At 49.9% G+C, this 21,809-nt stretch overlaps 1 pseudogene across 1 annotated transcript in view; it reads left to right on the forward strand.

Moving 5' to 3' along the window:
• LOC144732062 (ankyrin repeat domain-containing protein 17-like) overlaps window positions 1-21,809 on the forward strand; it is an 82,803-nt pseudogene that overhangs the window by 21,691 nt on the left and 39,303 nt on the right. Inside the window, exons 2-4 of the transcript XR_013588145.1 lie at window positions 10,154-10,295; window positions 16,211-16,367; window positions 17,967-18,114. The product of XR_013588145.1 is annotated as an ankyrin repeat domain-containing protein 17-like (transcript). The remainder of the gene's footprint in view (window positions 1-10,153; window positions 10,296-16,210; window positions 16,368-17,966; window positions 18,115-21,809) is intronic.

Consider the following 21,809-nt stretch of genomic DNA (forward strand, 5'->3'; position numbering starts at 1 on the left):
TGATAGATCACCTTAAAATTACTGGAGAAACGTCATACAGAAATCTACATCAATAATATATGTCAGGGATCGAACTGTGTGGGTGTCCAAGGCACGTGGTTTTTCCAGAGGGAAAGTCTCGGATGATTCACTTCTTTTGAGCTGAAGCTAGGGCTGGCTATGACTTGTTGTTCAGGGATCATGTGCTCTGCAGTCTGGGTGGGAGGGCAGACCCCCACAGTTGACAAACCTCACCTTTGTATTGAAGTCCGACCTGGGTGTCAGCAATGGTACGGTATCCGTCAACCCATGGGTCTGTGCCGTGACCTGCCAGCAGGCGTTTTACACTTGACGTGGCCTTAACGTGCACATAGCCTGGCACAAGTGCCGTGGTGACTTCACTGTCACTTAGTGGCGAGTGGCGGTTGTTGTTGTTGTCGTCGGTATCACAAAGTGGTCGTTTTTTTTATTTGGAGGGTGTTTTCGCTCTGCCAAGTGCGCGGCGCGACTACCGTCGGCAGTCAACACTCGGGGGGACGTATTCGTGGCTCGGCATTGTCTCGGCCTCTAGCACGGTTCGGCTCAGGATTGAGCCACTCCGAGGCGTACAAAAGATAGCAGCTCAGCCCGTAGCTTGGGCTCGGCTCTTGGAAATCCTGAGTGTGACTTGGGGCCGCACTGCGAGCCGGCTCAAGTTAAGCGTGGCTTTGAGCTGGATCACTTGGCTAGAGCCAAGTCTGAGTTGAGCCGTGACTAAGCATTACAGGCCGCGGAGTGCCTGGCACCGTCCCCCATGCGTTGTGGCCTTGCTCTGCGCCGAGGCCTGAGGCTCGTGTGCGGCTGCTTGCTTGTGATGCTGGATAAGAGAGGGCCTTGGGGTGACTCCCAGCTACTCCCATATATAAGAGGTCCCCCCCCACCCCGTGTGAATTGTGCAATACTGCCCTCCACTAGTTAGCCTTGAGTGCTGGTCGACTGGTTGGGTTGGTTGACTCGTGTCAATTGGGGTTGGTGGTAGAAAGGGGGGAGCGGTGGTGGCTAACATCACTGTAAACCAACCGTTGTAAACGTTACTCTAACAAAACCCACTTAATGCTAAACTATTGTACGACAGCTTTCGTACAGGCCATTTTTAAAGATATAAAATTACAGCGGCGCTAAGCTCAAGGTTTGTTGTTTTTTTATGACGTGGTGGAATTATATCGGTGTGATGCATTTTAAATTTGCTTTGAATATGGGTAAAGCCGGTGTTTGGAGGATATTCTGGGGAAAGCCATTGCAGAATTATTTTCCGAGACCATTTAGGTCTTTGTTGACCATTGAAAGACCTCGCATTTGCATTGTAACTCGATCTCGTTGCACGCTCGTTGTAAATGCGCCCGCGCCCGCACTGACGTAGACTTGTCAGTCTCCCCCCTCATCCTCGTTTCCATTTGAACAACGCATTTTAAAGAGGCCTCTTTAAACAATACAGTTATGAAGCTAATACGTAACTGTCAACCGGGCAAACAGCTGCATAGTCGGTCTGTTTGTTCATGTGGTGGTCACCGACACGCTTCGCCTCGGATACATTTTAACTGTGCTGGGCGAGGGGAATTAGAAACGTGTATTTTTTTGCGTCACGTTAGATTAGCCAAAAAAACGCATTTTAGTCAGGATGTAAAAGTTCATCCTGCGCGAGTAGCAGCGGTGTGTCGCTGAGGGTCTCCGGGCGCGGGAATGGCCGTTACGTTAAAGTATAACGGCAGCGCGAGTGCTGTGGCAGCGGCGAGGGGGTAGGGGGAGGATCGCCTTGCGTACGCACGAGTGCGAAGAGTGCGGATCGCCCCCTTAAACTGAGCGGATCCGCTCTCTTTGTGTTCCCATTGCCCCTGGCACGATCACAGCGTAGAGCGGCGCGTTTAAATGTAGCGCCCTGCTCGTGGAAAGACCGAGAGGATAGGCTGCGGAGAGTTCATATTTGGCCGTAAAGAGGCCGCAGGCAAAAATAGCGGCAACGGCGTTCAAGAGGGCCCCCGAGTGCTTGGAAGGATCCAGGAATTGCACTTCCAGGATGAGCTCAGAACCCTTTGTCTTGAGAAGGATATGAAGGAGCTGTGGAGAAAACTGGGTCTGTGACCTATTTTGACGAGGTGGCAGGCAGGAACCCTCAGAAACGGCCCGCAGCTGTCCCCGCCGGAGCCCCTGGGCACCTGCCCACCATCGGGCACCGTCGATACGATTCTCAGGGAAGGACGTCCTCAAAGATTCCCCAAAGATTTGCCTTCGGGGAGAATGCCAAGCTATGGGCTTTCAGCTCCAGCTTCCAGTAACAGGAAGCCACAGCAAAGATGTTCCTCTCATGCCCTTGGGCTGCCATTCCCAGGTACTTATCCCCCCTTTTCCCACTGATCCTCTAGGAGTTGGACAAAGTCAACAGGGGGGGGGGGGGGGCTTGTGGGGTGCTGATTGCACCCAACTGGCCCAGGAAGTCGAGGTTTCACAGACCTCATTGGGTTACTGAGAACATTTGACAGCTCCTTGCAAGATCAGACATGCTCAGCCAGAGAGGGGTCTTAGTCCAGGGATGCAGTGTGTAGTAATTAAGTTATAAAATTATGATCATGGGTTCTGGATGGAGTCGGAGCGTGTCGACGACGACCTGTGAAAACCAGTTTTGACACGGGTACAATAACTTAGATTAGCCTGCATGTAAAAACCGTGGATTTTAATGTTGACAATCGCTCGACTGGAATTTTGAAAGTGAATAAAAGTGACGCGTTTAGCACAGCGGTGCTGCGACGGCGATGGTTTGCGGCATTTCACGTGTCTGTTCTTAAAACCGAATGTGTTGATCTCAAAATCATTTTGAAATAACATCTGGCATTGTTGCCGTTCACCTGGTTTCAAAATATCGGGCACCCTCTTTCAGTGCACAGTTAAAGCAGGGATTGGGGGCGGCCCTGCTTTGTTTTGGTGAATATTGAGTGGTCAGTTTGGCCTCAACAAGAAGCTAGCAGATGGCACGCCATTGATATAGCATTCTCATTGCTGTGCCAGTGGCTGGGAAACGAGAGTGCTCACCATAGCGAGCTTCGTCCCCCGACCCTTGCTGTGCAAGCACGCTCTCGACCTCAAAAGCACCCCGCTGGTAGCCATGGCTAATGAACGTAACGTTACAACCGGTAAGTGCAGACGTGACCGGTGAACCGTCTGGGAGATGAGCCTCTTGCCGCTCCCTTTAAGATCCCTGCAAGTGTAGAACCGATGTGCTGAACATGCACGTGTGCAGAAGTTGGTTTCAATTGAACATCGAATACCCAACCATTAGCTGCTGTGGTGTAAGGGGTTCGCACATTGCGCTTACACTCAAGAAGTCACCGCTTCAATTTCATCTTCCGGTGCAGCAGTTGAAACAATGGGGCAAGCGTATTCATGCTCTTCCCCCCTCCTCCCACCACCGTCTGTCCACCCAGCAGTATCAGCAGGTCACACGTGGTGGGGTAAAGTGTGGGCACGCCCTCCTCTTCCGAGGTTGCCCGGTCAGTGTGGATGAGTAGACCCTCCGAGAGCACCCTCGAGTGGAGACCCTTAACCTTAATTGCTAAATCACGAGAGTGATTTTTCTCTCAGGACACACACACACATTGCATGGAAGTGCAAATCTGTGCCATCTGCCGGCCCAGCCGCACAGCTTCCCTTGATGTAACGGGCGCAGTGTGGGCGTCCGGGGTCACGATGAGCATCTCGTCTTTGAATAAAACAAGCGCAGAGGCCTCATTCGCATAGTAAAAAGAAAATCTAAAACATCGCATCCAACACAAAAATACTGTGCTCCTTCTGAAGGACCGATCTGCAGCCCTTCCGAGTCTTTTAGCCACAGTTACACAGGTACGTTGTGTGTGCGAGTGCGGTGATGACCTGACGGCTTGACATCGATTCTCAGCCACGGCGAACATCCGTAGCGAGTGATGTCTGAACTCGTCCTCGGGCCCACCCCTTCCAACAACCTGCACTGACCAGCTTGGTGAAGTACGGTTAATCAACTCCCATAACTGACAGTGTGGGAAACACTTCATCCAGCAGTTGAGAGGGCTGCAAATTATTATTATTATAACACCACATTTCTAGGCAACTTGGTACCAAAATCAAGTGGTGCTTTTTCCGCACTTGTCAGGTGTTTGAATGTTCATGTGCTCCAGTGCAGAACAGTAATATAGTGTAGCGGTGCGAGTGGGGCGTTGAGTGGTAATTCAAAGAGAGTTCAGATGTCAAGAAATGCCAAGATTTTTGTTGAACTACAAACTCGCCGAGTTTTCCGCGACACATTGTTCTTCGTCCTTGTCGCACATTGCTGCCAACAGCCATTCATTTGGCTTTTGTTTCAAGGCTTTTCAGTGACCCGACTAGGCCTCAACAAGACAGGGTTATGATATTTAGTTGCGAGAGATGTAACTGTTGCAATTTAATTCAATTATCTTTTATTTTACCTTGCAGTGAATGCAGTGGCTCACGGATTGGCTGCAGAGGTCACGTAAACCATAATTCATACGGTGAAAGCTTGGTTCGCAGGACCAGTTATGTGCCTACAGGTTTACAGTTCAAATCCACCGGCTGCCCTGGTTATTACTGCGGGGGTAAACCAGTTTTTCACACGAATTTTAATGCTGGAAACGATTTTCATTGGTGAATCGATGCATTGCTCTGTGCCCAGTAGCTAGGTTTGCTTGGGAATTGCATAGTAGTGTTCCTGGATGAACACATAAAAATCTGTACGGAAATGCCGATCTCTTTTCCATCGCATTTGCCATCGCTGGATGAACTCGCTGGCCTGTGAGGTCATGTTTTTGTGGTTACCCGTGTGGAGAGAGCACACAGGCAACATGGGCGAGCGAAATACGCACAATTACACGAAACCACTGCGGGGCCCCCCCCTCCACTCCCTGAGAAAGTTTTTGCTGCCAAATTGCACGTTCCCCTGTGTCCAAATTGCACATTCCCATGTGTTTGGCCTAAATACGGGGCTTTGCTGATAGTGTCATTGCGATTCGTACAGGCCTGGCAAGAAAATAATCCCTCAATTATTATGAAAATGATGACACTTGTTTACCCACAAAAGCCTCGCCGTGTCTCAAGACATTTTTCCAGGAGGGTCCTGCCAGATCTTTCGCATTAGCGGAGTGATATTATTGCCGTGTGTAATCGCAATTGAGTAATATGTGGGTCATTTTTCAGCATTGGGAGGAAACTGGAGTACCTGGAGGAAACCCACGCAGAGCAGCGGGAAGAGCATTCAATTGTCGGGATTCAAACCCAGGGAATTGTTACTGTGAAGACGAGTGTTTACCACTGCACCAGTCTGAGCCCAATAAAACGGGCATAGAATTTACTTTTGAATCCTAAAACTACGTTGATTTGCAACGGTTAAATGGCTGTTTTGTTCCATAAAATTAATATATTTTTGAGTGTCTGCCGTTTTCATCCCAATCGTATTGCAAATGTACTAACGGGGGCCATGTCATGAGATGGAGAACAGGGCCCTTGCAGGAAGCAGTGCATCACTATCGTGTTCTGGAAGCTGACGTCACAATGTGCTTCTGAAGTCCCTGCAGTGGCCTCCAATCCACGCTAGGCGGTGGCCTGTCTGTGTCTGTTCCTGCAAGGAGTTAAGCTCGGCGCAGTTTAAGCAAAACCCCAATGATCAGCACGGGGGAGGGAGGCCTCAATCCAATTGACAATAGGGCTGTACGTGCATATTCTCGCACAAATATTGGTTGTTTTCATTTTTTTCGTTAGTTTTTTCACGATAGTTGCCCATCCACAGGGATGTCATGAGTTGTCTTGCACGTAGACTCACTTCCGTCATAGGAATGTGGATTTTCCACGATGCGGCCCTAGCTGGAAGCAAGGAGATGAGCGCCGTTCTGCGTGCGTTTGAGCAGGACACCGCTGTGGCTGCCCGTGCAGTTGCTGGAGTGCTCAGAGCTGGGTTGGTCCCCGAGGTGCGAGCAACTCGTGTTGGCCCGCTAAGCCCTAAGACTCGGTGTATTCTCGGTGTTGAGGCAGCCGCTTAAAGCCGGTTAAAATAACCAGGGCGATTGTGCGTGCCGGGATTTTAAATACGTTGGCAGATCAATGTGCCATTTTTAAGGTGCCCGATACATTTTTGTTGACGATTTAAAAAGGCGGCCCAGCGATTGGAATGTCTAGAAAAGCCTGCCATTTTCTGTCTGCCCGAAAGTTAATTTTCCCAGCGTACATTATTTAGCACATTACGTCAGCTTTACATAACCATTGCAATTCCATTTTGACCCAATGTTGTCACCGGGACCGCACTGTAAACCAGATGTTGCCTCTCAGCGGCTCTTCCTGTACGAATGTTTTATTAAAATAAGCAAAATGGCACGCGGCTCAAGGGTATACAATTGCAGATCATCCGTCCATTTTGCATCGGGTTTCTTTGCGTTCCTTTGCACATGGACCTAACGGCTGCATCATTTGCTGTGCTGCTCCTGCGTACAACTTGTGAATGAGTTGTGTACAAAAAGTCTCGCAATCTGGTACTGCTCTCTCAGAGGTTGTCGGCGAACTCCACAACTCAGACTTTTGGAACGTAGCTCATACTACAAGAAGGATATATGTGCTGTTCAGCCCAGAGGGTCACTGCTGCGAGTCGGATTCACACAGTCGCTCTGGAAACTTCCCATTGCGCAAACCGTACATCACGGCGCTTGCCCATTCTGGCTGCCCTGAGCCAAGGAGGGTTTGGCCGCTGGTTCTCCAGGTGGCAGTAAACTTCATGAACACCCTCTTGACTCCTCAAGATAAGCGACAGCTCCGAATCATCTCTTGACTGATCCCCTTTGGATATTTCCACGGCAGTGATTGTCGTTATCGCTAGGTCCACCACAGCCGCTGCTTGTCTTGCTAAATTTGTAACCCGCGCAGTTCGTTTGCTATTGGTGAGAGGGAGAAATTCAGAAGCGCAGGATTCCACAGACAAGCGAGAAGGCAGCCAGAGCCTGCACCAACATTGTCCAAGCTCTGGCGTCCTCTCTTTGGATTTTCGGCCGAATTCATTCACGAGTGTTTATACACGTGAGAGGAAAGCGGAGTACCCGAAGAAAACCCCTCCGCTTACAAGGGGGTTTACGCTCAATCCTCGTACATCATGGAATACAGTTGGATATTAACCAACTTGCTGTACTGCCACCACACTCTGGCAGGCCAGGAGATGGCGACCTCGATGGCCGCGGGCAGGGAGTGAGTTTCACGAATTTGTGAGGTTCGTCAACCCTCACCTCCACACTGCTGCGTTGCACGGCAAGGGAAAATTAAGCACCGGGGCCCAGCTGAGTGTAGAACCCGCACCGAACGGAGAGGGCCCTCGCCAATTGACATCTGGCAGTTCACCAGCATTGGTTCAAGAAAGTGTTGACTGCTTATAAGACAGCGAATGTGGGAACCAGTCCAGAGCCTCGCTTGTATTATTAAATCAATGCTGCTGAAGACATGCGGCTGATGGAATGTGTAAAAAAATAAATATATTTTAATGGTGATGATGAGAGACAGATATGGGAAGGAGACACATTGTCAATGTATTTATGTTGAATGGCTACAGTCACGTGGTGCTCATCATTTGCGATCGTGTCAGGAAAACTCGTGAAATGAGCTGTGTGGATAAAATCCATTTGCGTTTGTACATTCCCCTCTGTAGAACAAGGGCTGCTCAGTCAAGGTAGATTGCGATTTAAATAAAACTTACCTTGAGCAAGTTTACTGTGGACGTCTCGAGCCATTGCTACTCTTGTACATTTAATTAGTAGGAGGTGGACATTAATGAGGAATTGTGGCTACAAGCTTGTATTACTCGTGATTGTTGGCCCATAATTGGTAATTACTCGCATTAATTGATGGCTCTTAATTTGTAATTATGGGTATAGGAGTTGCCAATGGGGGTAGCACCTCTGCCTTTGGATTACTCTCTCTGAAGAGACAATGTCAGACAAGGGTGAGCATCTGTGTTTGCCTCCGTATTCACCTTTCGCTTAATTTAGGATAAATAGGCATTGTGTTTAGTCAGCGTGTTAAGTCCCAAACCCACTAACAACAGTGGGATTGTCATCCAGCCCAGTTGAGGCTCAGCGGCAGAGCGAGCGGCTCGCAATCGGAACGTTGCGTGTTGGGTTGACTTGGCCCGTCATCCCTTTCTGTCTCCAGGGTCGATTACCATGAGCACCACTTTTTGGGAAAGTCCAGCGGTGGTTGTCCCGTGGCTAGACTCCGCCCCCACCATGGTAATGTGGAATTTCGATTGGCTGGCTCTGCTGGCCCCGTAACTGGTAGGCGAGCACCACCTCGACGCTTAATTGAGCAGAAAATTGCTCGGCAAAACACGCAAATAATCACGGCCTTACCATTAACAATAAGTAATAAATAATCACGATCTTGCCATTCATAATAAATAATCGCGGTTTTGCCGTAAATTGGCGCTCCGGCGTGTCGTGAGCACCGTGCCACTCTCGGGCCCCCACAAGGGCTCACGGCTCAAACGGCGAAGTTGGTCCCAATTTACACAGCGCCGAGTATTGGCCGCGCTGCCCCACGCAGAGACTTGCGACGATGAGCGTGCCACCGCTGGGCGTGTGCGGTCGAAGCGTTGCCGTGCCGTCTGCCGCAGAATTGGCCCCAGTAGCAGGAGCCCTGCTGCGGAACATTTTTTGACGGTGTAGTCACCGACGAATAAGAACCACCATGTTCCCCGATGAACGACGCTGTCTTTTTGTTGGGGGGGGTAGGGGGGGGGAGTCGCGCGTTAATTGTGGAGACGCAAGTTTGTGAGCAGGTGCGATGGTCCCTCGCGACCGCTTCGCCGTTTTTTTCTGGGCTTTTGTTTAATTTTTTTTTGCTCGACCCCATTGCTTGGCATGCGCCTGGAGCAAGGGAGTCTTGAGCGGCACAGAGTTGCCTTTGTCGCCCCGTCCAAAATCGGTCGTGTGCAGACGGCTGCGGCGCGGTCCCTGCCGTGTTTGAACACGCGCTCGCTGCTGCCAGCGTGCCGCCGTGCGCGTACTTACGGCAAAGTCTGGGAAAGCCCGACCGTGTCGCTGCCAACGCGCCGTTCCTGGCCGCTGAACATGGCGTGCCACTCTTACATTCTTCTTGCGGCAGCGTTCAGGTGTTGCGTTTGTACGGTGGGTGACGGGGTTGGGGAAGGGGTCTGTTGGCTTCAGAGGGGAGCGTTCTACACAGCTGCCAAGTAAATGTGAACTTGCCCAAGTATGTATGTATGTATGTTGAACTTCTTTCACACCGTACTTAGCCAACCGGAGGTGCGGGGGGGAACAACAAACTAAACACAAAAGCAGTTCTAAAGAAATGAGTTTTCAGTGTGGATTTAAGTGTCTCGTTTGGGCAGTTTTTGCGGCCACTTTCTGTTTCCGGGGGGGGCCCCGCACATTTTTTTATTTAAGCGCCTTACGTTCTTGTCATGTTGCTGTTTATGCTTCGGAGGCAAAAAGAGGAAATACTGATTCTGGAGAAAAACGCTCAACATTGTATTTGATGGACCTCTACGAGCCGTTTCCTTTGTACTGTGCCACTCCGTCTCCATTCTGTAGTGTTGCGCTGTGCGCGAGCAGCAGGGCGAGTGTGCGCGTATTGCGCAATGCATACAGCGGGGAGCGGTCGCGTAGTGGTTGTCGCGCGCTGTGCTGCAAGCCCGGCGACACGAGTCCCGATTCCCGCTTGCGATCGAGATCGGTGACGAATGTCTGAACTGGTCCTGGCCTTTACCCTAGGTCGACCCAGCCTTAAAACGAGTGCCCGGTCCGGTGCGTAAACGATCACCGCTGGGGAGACAAAGACGGCCGGGGGCGATGCTATCCACACCACCCTCTCGTGTGCCGTTTTGGCCTTCATAGGCTTACAGGGGCAGTCTTTGTCTGTGCATTGTACGCTGTCGAAATGGCCAGTATTCCGAGCGGTGTGCGAGCTGTAAAATATACATGCGTTTCATCTTTCCTCGCCTACAGAGCGCGAGCAGTGGGCCTTGACAGATGAGCCAGAAGGCAAAACCGTGCGAGGCGACGCGTTTCTCATGGCTCGTTCCTGTGCACCCCCCCCCCTCCATCCCCTCCTGTCTCCACCTCCCGCTGCCTTGCCCGCGCACCGTTGTCGTGGTCGCTCCGAGCAGGTGGAGTCCTTCATCCTGGAGCAGGAGGACCTGGAGAGCACTGCCTCCAAGCTGCTGCTGTCCAGCGTGGCCGACGGGACGGACCTGCGCAGTGTCGACCCCGAGACACAGGCCCGGCTCGAGGCCCTGCTGGAGGCCGCCGGTGAGAACGCACGCGAGCACGCGCGTGTATGCGTGCGCACGAGGACACGCGCGTGGACACGACACAGACGTGTGTACGTGTGGCACAAAGACAAGATCCTCCCCCCAACTGCTCCGTCGCCCCCCCTCATGTAGTTGTACAGACTGCCGGAGCACGCATGCACACCCCGCGTACAGCGCATATGCATGTGCAGTACGTCCTTGCACACGAAGGCGGCGTGTCTTGCCTTGTAAATCGTTGGTCAAGCGCTTGTCACCGAGCCACTCCAACACTGGCGCAAGGCTCGTAGAGATATCACTCGTGGACGATTACGTGCACGGCCTGAATTGCACCCAGGCTGCCGAGATTAACGCGGCGCGTGAACCGCTGCGAAATCAATCCCCCCCCTTCCCACCCCCCCCCCCACACAACAAAGACGGAAGATCCTGCGCATAACCTTAACAGGCTGCTGGCACGTGATATGAGCGGGCATCTATAAAGGCCAACACGGCACACGAGGGGATGGGGAGCCATAAGCGCGCCCGCCACCTTTTTCTCCCCAGTCGTGATGTTTATACACCACGCCAGGTGCTGACTTAAGGCCGAGTCGACCTAGGCACGAGGCCCAAGATCGGTTAAGAGATATTCTTCGCCGATGTTGTCGGTTCATCGTGAGGTGTTTACCACTGCCCCAAAACAAAGACGAAGGCACACGGTGCACAGGGTATCCACCCATAGGCGGATCTCGTTTGCGAGTGCTGGTCAGGTGGTGGGAGCGGTGCGAGCACAAAACACACGCAGCCCGCGCTCACACGGAGCTGCTGCGCAAGAGGCTTTCGCACATCTGGTGCGCGCGCGTGATGTCCGTGGCGCGTTTGTGAGAACAGCACGGCCGTGCAATTACGCATGACCAAGGTTGTCCGTACATGGGGATTCATTTTATTATTCATCCAAAGAAATGCACCGCAGGAATTTCTATTTTTTTTTCATGGGTAACGTTTAATAATTAAGATTAATGATTTCTACAGAGTACTTGTCCCTATTCTTCCAACATAATTAGATTTTTGCTCTGGTGTGCAACCTCTTCAACTGATTGACGAGCTGAAACAATATTAATTGGCGCCTTGTTAAACGCTTGTGCACAGCTTGAAAATTACATTTGTTTGGCTGCATCGGGTGGTGGAGGGTCATACAACAGAAATTTGGCCAGATCGTCACGTGCCCGAACGCAATGTACAATTAATCACGGTCCTGGCTGTGAAAACCTACGTGTTCAATAAAACATTTTTGGCCGGGCCTTCTGAATCTTAATTTAAAATTAAATTTCACAAAAATCTCGTTGAACACGCACATCCTATATCAACCGAGTCAAGACCGGTTTACTTTGCAAGTTGTGACATTGCTCCTCATTTAGTAGGAGTGACATCATTGGTACCAGTCCACGTGGTGGAGCCTTATCTGCCCGTGCCACGCTAGTTCACAATTGCAGGAAGACGCAAACCGCGAAAGGAAACGGCTATCCTATCTTGTAGCTCTCCACCTACCCTGGGCGCCGCCGCCGCGTGTCCCTGGGCGGTCGCGCGAGTTTGAAGCTTCGCTTAACGATAAACAAAAAAGACTCGTGGCCGAGCGCACCGCTATCGCGTGCTCGGGTGACGTCACAGCATTCTATTGAGAATGTAGAGTAGCGCTGTCCGATTAATTATACACTCGATGATTCCTCAACCAATCGGATGATTCCTCAACCAATCGGATGACACTAACATAGTTGTGGAGGGGAGGGGAAAAAAAAAAGTCTCGCTTCTATTCCCACATGTGCCACTGTACGGGGGGGGGGGGGGCGATGGGCGGGCCCTTGGTGACCTCATTGGTGACCTCACTGGTGACTTCATTGGTGACCTCAGTGGCACGTTGCTGCGTCCCACTGGGCGGCCTTCAGGAGGCGGGCCGCCGTGTTTGAAGGGGCCACATTGTCGACCAAAGAAAATAACAACGCAAGCATGCGCGTGCTTTATCGTTAGTGCTCGTGCACCACTTCTAATTTGGTGCCACCAAATTGTTTTAAGTTTGATATCAATATAGTAGCCCATTGCCAGTTTAGTCCATTAATTGCCATTATTGGCGAAGTATCCCAGCTCTAATTGTAATGTGTTTATAGTGACATAATGAGTTTCTCTTCATCATGACTTCGTTATCAAACCTTTCAAGGTTTTTTTTGTTTGCTAAAATTATCAAAGCTTTAAGTTTAATCGCACAAACCGGGGAAACACGCGGCCTCTGTCTGCCACATAGGGCGGCTTGTTTGATTTTCACTCTTGAAGGAGAACCACAATTGGCAGATGTTTTCCTGGCCACGTGCATTGTCAATGGAATAATTGTCTTGCCGTACGGGGACGCATTGTTTCGCGTACCTGTGTGCACGTTCATTCCTAACGCTCATTACCCATTGCCGAGAACCGAACTTCAAAGGAGGGGTGAATCGTTAGCTGTTGATTAACGGTGCATCAATGAATGGAGGGCGCTGGTTCGCGCAAGCGTGTTTGGTAGTAACGGCCGTGCTCGGGAAGAGCTGCAGAAAAACAGGAATTTTGCTCGCAAGGCCTTGCCAGCCACGGCTGCCACCACCGCCGCTCTGCAGCGCTGCAAATCTAGCTGTAGAATAATAATGGGAACATGAAAAGCTTGCCCCGATTTCAGAACTACGAATGCCAGAGGTATTCCGCAGGGTTGGTTCGAATGGATGAATGTTGCTGTGCAATTGTTGTGGCGTTTTTAAATGGTAGGAGGGGGGAAAAAAAGATCCTTTCTACCTCCTCTCTCACTGTTGTCTTCTTATGGGTGGTACTGTTGTAATGAGGGAACTCGCATGCCTGTATTTGCCCACATGCAACATTCAAACGCTGGATTGTGTAATGTTAAACGCGCTGTTGCATTATTTTGTTAGTGAATATAAGCATCTTGATGTTAAATGTTTCTCTCCATTTTTGGTAATTGCAGCTGTTCGAATAATCACATTTTAGTGTTTCTAAATGATAATAGCACGAAAAGATGCCGTTAGAGTAAATACAAATTATTGCCTACATCTTAAAACCTTCAATCAGATTAATGTTTAGCTTCTCTCTTGCGATGGCAATGTAATGCCGTTGCATGCACCTCGCTACCATTTCACATGGAATGCTTTGCAGGATTTTTCACGTTCTGCAAATCTCTGCAGGTTACGCAATGACAAACAGCGTGCAGGCGATTTCTAGAGGGGGGGTGTGACTGTGCGTATGCTAATTTGGCCCCGAGTTTAAACCTCGTATCATTCTCTCCTCTCTCTAAGACTGCGAGTGGGCCGACATCTCCGGTATGTAGCCCAGCAGCACGGGGGTTTGGTTACGGGGATGGACGCACGGCCGACGTTGTGCCCGCTCACGTGGGTTGTGTGCGCGTGCGCGCGTGCGCTGTCTGCTGCCGGCTTGCGGGTGTCAGGTTGCCTCCACGATAGCTGCACGCGCTGGGCGGCTACTCCTCCGGGTGCCTTGTCTCTCAAGCGCATCTTCTCCCCCATTCAGCATCCATCGGTCTTGCACGGCAGCGCTGGCCGTTAGCAAACCTATCCCCCCCCCCCCCCCCACTTTAATTGAATTATTGATTCATTTGCATCGTACGCCGCTTGGTTCAGTTGGCGCCGTTAACCGAACCCCCCCCGGCCCCTGTGGGGTATTCCCCACCATCGCTACACCTCACCGGTAGTGACAGCGATTGCCCTCCTCTCCTGTCTCCGGCGGTCCCCCACTCCCCCCCCCCACCGGTGGAATGATGTCACCCTGCGGCAGTGGTGTCTTTTGCGTGACAATTGCTGTTCGCCGTCCTTTCCGCGTAATAACGTTACGGAAACGAAACACGAGACGCCGATGTTTGCAGTCGCTTTGCTCTGCGCGCCGGCGTCCAGGACGAGGCAATTATGTCGTGCGAAGGAAGCCCCCTTGTGTGTGTGTCCACGCTAACTGGCGGATGTACAGTGCGCCGTCTCGCTTGAGTATACTCATCTTCATAATTTGAGTGGCATTGATTGAGGGCTTTAACAGTGTTCCTAATTGGTATGGGCATAACGATTCGCTAACCCCCCCCCCCATCACCCCCTCAATCTCACCGACAAGAAATGCCATGAATTGTCATGATCCAGGGCCAAGATTTGAATCGTTTATCAGAATGTGATTCTTACGCAAGCGATTCGACGCCTAAATCTTGAGATCTTGAGCCTTAAGCATCAATATTAATTGATGCATTGTTCCAATGCTGCTGATAATCTGCATTCCCAGAAGACCTTGGTGGTTAATGTGCAAAAATATGTTTACTTTAATGTTTTGTGGAAGGAGAGGAGGCAACAATTTTTGCTTTCATTGTTACTTTTATTCTCCACAACAATATCTTGTGGTTATTTTGTGTTATTGACCCCTTTCGGTAAAGGTTACGGTCGTTTAAGCTGTGACTATGCATCAATTTGTCAATTAATATCAATCCAGAAGCTTGCAATACGTGGGTAGAATTGTGTTGTGCTTGATGCGCTCACATCGCTCATGCTGCCACCAGAGGCGCTGTCCGGCAGTGCAGCGTTCATCATCGCCGTAACCCCGTGACAAATCCTCTCATCCAAAGCACTGTGGATCCGTTACGTCGTGAACATTCCATAAGGAAGGCTGTGTTGTTTTTTTGTTGTTGAGAATAATGGAGCATTGTTAAAGCCCCTATGTCGGTCGAAAATGAAATGTTGTACAAAATGATTCGGTTGCATAATGTGTTCTGCACACGGTACAAAATGCATACGTGATGTGATATTGCTATTAACGATGGGGCATGATGGGTTTTGCGGTGCCTCTACCCTCTGCGTGGTGGTGGTGGGAACATCTGGCAAGGGTAGCAATCGCCAGGCTGTGTTGTCATTTCTCAATTGGCTATCCTCATAATTGTTTTTATACCCTTCTATCTGGCAACAAAACTGACACCTTTTTTACAAGGAGTCATGTTTACATAGACCACAATACCTGCAGTCATAATGCAAAAAAATATATAACTCTGATAATGTGCACTGTCCTTGAAGTTGATTGGTCTCACATGGGTTGTGAGACTAGGCTCTAAGGAAAGCTGTCTCGGGTGTGGACCAATCAACTTCAAGGACAGTGCACATTATCAGAGTTATATTTTTTGTTTGCATTATGACTGCAGGTATTGTGGTCTATGTAAACATGACTCCTTGTAAAAAAAGGTGTCAGTTTTGTTGCCAGATAGAAGGGTAAAAAAACAATTATCATATTTTTACTGGCAAATGAGGTTCCAATGGTTGGCTATCCTCGTCATGCCACAAAGGACATTACCCTGATGAACTGCCGCGGCAGCGTTGACCACCGCCCCCACCTATTGTTTTTAAACAAATACGTTTGGTGAGACCATTGCTAAACGATCACAAGAACGCAACGCAGATTTGTGTCTTTTTGCGGATATTAGCAAAACCGTTTCGCTTGAACACATTGAGTTGTGTGCCGCTGGCTCTCATTTTCTCATTACTTAATGGTAAATTGCACTTGTCACGTGAACCTATTAACTTTTTACACCGTATTATGTGAATTTGAGTGTGTACGGGCGTGCGGTCATTGCAACTGGTCACGGACTTGTTGTTACCGCAGCTTGGGTTGGATGCTAACCGCTGACACGTTTTCATGTTTATGTCTTCTTGTGTGTGTCGTGCGTATGCCTGCCTGCCTGCCTGCCCGCCCTACTAACGCCTGCCGCCCTGACCGCTCTGTGGCGAACAAACAAAACCGTGAACATCGCGTGGGAATTACTCGGGGGGCCTTTGTGGGATGGATGGGGTTGGGTTTATTTTTTTTTCGGGTGGGCATGAACACGGCACATGAATGACTGCTGCTGCCGCTGGGCTTGGCTAACAAAAGGAATTGGCAAACTGTCCACGGCCGATGGCAAAGCCTTCACAGATCCGGAGGTGCTGCGCCGCCTGACGTCGTCCGTGAGCTGTGCGCTGGACGAGGCGGCCGCCGCGCTCACCCGCATGCGTGCCGAGACTGCCGCCGCCACGGGCCAGCCGGACAAGTGAGTGTCACTCGCGCTCCTCCTCCCGTTCCTGCCGCCCCGACCGCCGCCCCTACCGCCAACTACCAGCACCGACACCGCCTCCTCCCGCTGCTATCACCATGACTGCTGCCACCACCGACACTGCCACCACTTCTGCCACCAACATCACCACAACTATCGCGACCACCACCACCAACACCGCTATCGTCACAGCTACCACCGTCGTCACGTCACTGGCGCCACTACGATCGCCATCACTGCCGCCAGCACCACCATCACATCACTGCCACCCCAATCGCCAGCGTGCTTAGAACTACGCCATGCAATTATGTTAAGTGATCGTTTAATTTACGATTATTTGATTTAATAACTCGACTAATCGCGTAACTCGAACATTGTTGGAAAATAGTCTCACCTCTGTTCTTATGTACCCGCTGGATGGGAGGTGATGGGCAGTGGCTCGGTGATGCCATCTGCATCATCAGCCGCGTCACGCAGGACGTCCTCGTAGGGGGTTTCCTGCCTTCGGGGGGAGGTGCCAGGGTGTGACGACAGTCGCCGCTTTTTAGCGGCCGGAGCAATCAGTCACTCGAAGTAGCTGGTTACAATTTTGTTTTGCTTAAATCAACGTTGCGATTAACTAATCGTCCCAGCTCTTTAAGTGAGACTTTTTTTTGGCCTTAGAGAAGTTGACGTTTATTTTGTTTAACCCGGTGAGAACTCGAGAGACAAGCTGGAAGTAGTAGGGCAGCAGGGTGGTGCAGTGGTAGCGCTTGTGCCGCACAGCAAAGCAAGTCCTGGTTTTGGTTCCCGACTCGGGCACCTCTCTGTGGAGTTGGTTACCTCTGGATTTTCCAGTTTCCTTCCAAAGCCAAAAAAAATAATAAATGAAATGTAACTGCCATACCTGTCAACCCATACAGTTTACCCGTATTCTTGTGCAGGGAAATTGAGTTTTCAGATCCATATCACGTACAGCCGTTTCAATACGGGTCTAAAAAATGGTCTTTGGTTGTGTTTCTCCCTTGTGATGGGACTTGATAGGATGAACGTTGAGATTTATAAGGGCACGAGGTGACCAGTAAGCTCTGAATTGGTCTGTAATAAGGTCGGCACTGATAAGGGGTTGACAGGTATGCACTGCTATTGGTCAAACATCTCAATGCAGAAACATTACCTTAAAATTACCCTATTTGGATTACACGCAGCGGCAGCATCTCCCCAGATTACGAAAACTAGTCGGGACCCTCCTGATAGTCTTGAGATTCGATGAGGCTTCCTGGGTAAACAAGCGGAATCGTATTAATAATGAAGAAGCCTCATTTGCAAGAGTGACCTGGGAAGACGGATTTGAGGTGCGCGGAGGGTTGCGCGCGGTGCTTACTAACGGCGGGTCTGTGTGCGTGCGTCTTGTGTGTGCGCATGTGTGTGTGTGTGTCTGCCGATCTGCATGCCTGCATGTCTGTGTGTGCGTATTTCAATCTGCGTGTCTGCTTGCGTGTGCGTGCCTGCGCGCGTGCGTCTTGGGTGTCTGCGTGCGTGCGTGCGTGTGCGTGATTCCGCGTGCGTTTGCGTGTTCCCCCGCGCGTGCTTGCGTGTGACTCGTGGCGCGAGCAGCCGGAGCCTGGCGGAGGCGTGCTCGGACGGCGATGTGAACGCGGTGCGCAAGCTGCTGGGGGAGGGCCGCAGCGTGCACGAGACCACGGAGGAAGGCGAGAGCCTGCTGTGCCTCGCCTGCTCCGCCGGCTACTATGAGCTCGCTCAGGTTCGTAGCAGCCACCATCGGTGCTGGTCACCCTTACGGATTGATAGTATAAGTATTGTTTTTGATAGAGAGCGCCCTGTTTACACCTCATTCTTGCTACTCCCATGTCTTACTGCTCTGTCCCATCCCGTCCTCTTACCTCCCCATCTCGACCGTCCCCCTCGGTGCCTCCTTCGCCCTGTGCCCAGTTTCGCTCTCATTCCTTTTCCCTTCTTGCTCGCCTCCACAGGAGCCCACGCCCACTGCAGCACACACAGCAATCGTCTTCACTGACCTGCTCCTGTTCCTCCCTTCAAACAACCCCCATCTCTTCTCCCTTCCCCATCTTACTGCAACTTCCAGCTACTACCAGGCCTACCCCAACCCCTATCACTACCCCAGCCCCTCCGTAACCACTCCCACGGCCCTCCTAACTGTCACCATAACTACCCCACCACTTTTAATAACCTCTTTATTTTAATCACAATCATCTTATGTACAGTTGTATAATTGCAAAGTGCCTTGAACTTGAGGCGCTATATAAATGTAGATAAGATAAGAGCACATTGCATGCGATGAGCGACTTGGATCTCGTCTCTAATGTTTGAAAGGGCACCCTCAGTGGCAGCTGTTCCATGTGTGGTAGATTCTCAGGCAGTCTGGATAATCTTTTTTAGTCGTACACGTCGTGTGCGCTTGGTTCATGCAGACCTCGATGCCACTGTCGAACTTGCACGCACCGCAACGGCAAGACCAACAAGAAATTTTGAACGGAGTCTTCGTACCGATTCGCGAAAATACATTGAATTGTGTTGGAATCATCAGAAGACAACTTTCAATAACGATGCTGTCTGAGCAAGCCTGTTGATGCGACACCCAATGTCGAAACCAGTCCAGGGTCTGCTTGTGTTGAACCACTGCTGCTGACATGCATTCCCAGAAAGCTGTGTATTTTCTTACATACAGGCACCGACATCTGAAGGAGGCTGATTGCCTGCCTATTTAGTTTGCAACTTTTCCTCTCCACAATGTCACTCGTGATTATTTAACATGTACATTTTCGTAGTCAATGTTATGATTCCAAATATTATTTTTGGCTTACGGGCCTGCAATGACCGAAGCATATCTCTGTCATTGGGAACCCTCCACGACTCAACACAGGTGCATAGCGTAATTGTCGCGTGTACAATCGTTTCACTTACCAGTTACCATTTCAGCTCACCCGGGTGAGTTGTAGTAGAACAGTTCTCACAACCACATTTCTGCCATGTCTGGTTTTGGTTTAGCTGTGAAATTTTAGTGTTGTGGTTCATGCTGAGCCCTTGTACAAATGTGGCATGTACCCGACGCTTGAATAAGCGGTGCTTTCGGGCGAGCTCTGAATAAACTCGGGCAGGTTAAATTGCGCCCTAGTCCACACTGTTCCAGTCGCTGTTGTGACTGTGGCCCATTGATCCAAGCGACGGGTGAGTTTGTGTGCCCCCGCGTACCCCTTTTGTGGCGCCCATGCTTCCGCACACCACGTCGGCGCCCTCTTCAAACACGAACATTAACGCCCTGTCTGGGGAAGTCGGCGCAGGTTTAAATCACGTTCGCATATCTGCTATTTGCTATTCTCGCCCTATAAATCAAACGGCGGCTCCCCGTGTCGCTGCCGGATGTGCGTGTGCATGTAAATAGAATGTTAATGTAAATGCGCCGCGCATTTATATGCATCATTGGAAATGACCTCTGTGCTCCCATGGACTGAAATGGCATTACGAGGCGCGTGCAAGGGTCTGTTTGCTGCTCACTCCGGGCAGACTTAAATGTTGATTACGTTGTTATTCTTTAATTGCACAACATTTCCTGATTTGATTAAGGAGAAAATTAATTGATCGCAAGGCTGTGCGGTCATGTTTATTAGTGTCAGTGTTGGCGTCTGCATCTGTTCTGTCATTTTCCAACGGCGGGCATTCACTAATCTCATAGTGATAAAGCACTTTGCTGCAATTCGATGAATTGCCACATTTTAGGTTCGCAATTCCATTCGAAATGTTATTGTTCTACGTCTCAATTTCACCACCCCGTTTATATTGGCTGTCACGTTTGCGCCGTTCGCTTGCAAATATAACCTTGACGAATCGATGGGTAGATGCATACCTGCTATTCGGTGAACGGCTCGCAATGGTGTAGGCGCTGTCGACGCCACCGTGGTGCCGATGCTTCAACCAGTGATGCCATGCAGCGGTGTGATTTTTTTTCACGCCACGTTTTGTGGAAGATGTTTTAGTGCAAATCGCCTGAGTACGAAGCACCAGGCGTGTGTAGACACAAAGCCCAACAATCCCTTCGGTCTACACGGGAGGGTGGCAGCTGCTGGTTTTTTCTACCGATTTTCACTTTGCATTGTGAGTGTCATTTTTATACCGTTCCACAGGCAAAAATGATCAGAATAGCAAAAAAAAATCTGATTAAAAGTGACGTACGCCGATTGTGAAAAGAAAAAAACATTGACATGATGCACTTATCAAAAAAGAAAATATTTAAAACTTTTACATTGTACACTCCCAGCGACAGCCTGTTCAATACAGATATCAGAAATAGTTGATGAGGAGTGTTAACCCAAGTCAAGTTGTCGAGGACAGTCTTGTGTTAAACTTGTTATTGCTGTGTCCTATCGGCCAGGTACAACGTCAGAAAGTGTTTGTTTAGTCTCGCAAAGGCAACCCCGGTTGACCTTTGTGTCGCTGTTTATTCAAACCTTATTTAAGGGTGAGCCATTCGTTTTGATTATTTAACACGATGAGCCTGTTTAAAAACATGTGGGCCTGTATTCTTGGTTCTTTCGGTAAAGTCACGTAGAAGGGAAATAATAAAAATTACAAATACACTTTATTTTATTTTATTATTTTCCTTCTATGTGACTTTACCAAAAGAACCAAGAATATGAATCCCTGCAGGCACGAAAGCTTTAAATCGAAATGTGGGCCTGTATTTCTAGTCGTGGGTTCAGCTTGTGCCTGGTGCTGGCTCCAGTGAGCCGGCTGAAAACCGTGCTTTACTTGAGAGCTTGCTATGAAGACAGTCCCAGCCACGCTCTGCTCAGGATTTCCTTGAGCAAGCCATTGCTTGACTCGGGGCTCGTACGCATCTATGGAAGCAACTCGGTGGTGCAAGCCTGAGCTGAACTGTGTCATAGGCCAAGCCATTACTAAGAATATGGCCCTGAGGTGGGATTGGTGATGGAGACTGCTGATGGAATGGCGGCCAAAGGAGCCAATGTATGCAAGAGGATGACCACCACCACGGAGACTTGAGCCATGAGATCGGTTCATGTGCAGGGGTGCAGTGGATTGTAGCAGCACTGGACTCGTGAGGGATGGCATTGGCGTGGGGAGGCCTCCATCCAGCAGTGGATGGATGATGGCTGCTAATGATGAAGACAATCACATTTTTTGGAAATGTGTTAGTTTCAAAATAATACAGCTTCTGAATCGACGCTTACATTGCCACGTTTATGATTTGGATGCAAATAATGTGTGCAAGATTACATTAATCACAATTTATACAAGTACACGTTCATACACTAAGGATAGTAGAGCAAATAAAATCGTACAACAACGTTCAGAAAAAGGAAAAAAAAACAACACAAAGAGCACAAGAATATGTTCTTGAATCAGCAATCTCGATCGTGAGAATCCATCAAATCGCCGGAGATGCGGCAGGGGGCAATT

The sequence above is a fragment of the Lampetra planeri genome, chromosome 41, assembly GCF_965212315.1.
Source record: "Lampetra planeri chromosome 41, kcLamPlan1.2.h2, whole genome shotgun sequence".
Taxonomy (NCBI): domain Eukaryota; kingdom Metazoa; phylum Chordata; class Hyperoartia; order Petromyzontiformes; family Petromyzontidae; genus Lampetra; species Lampetra planeri.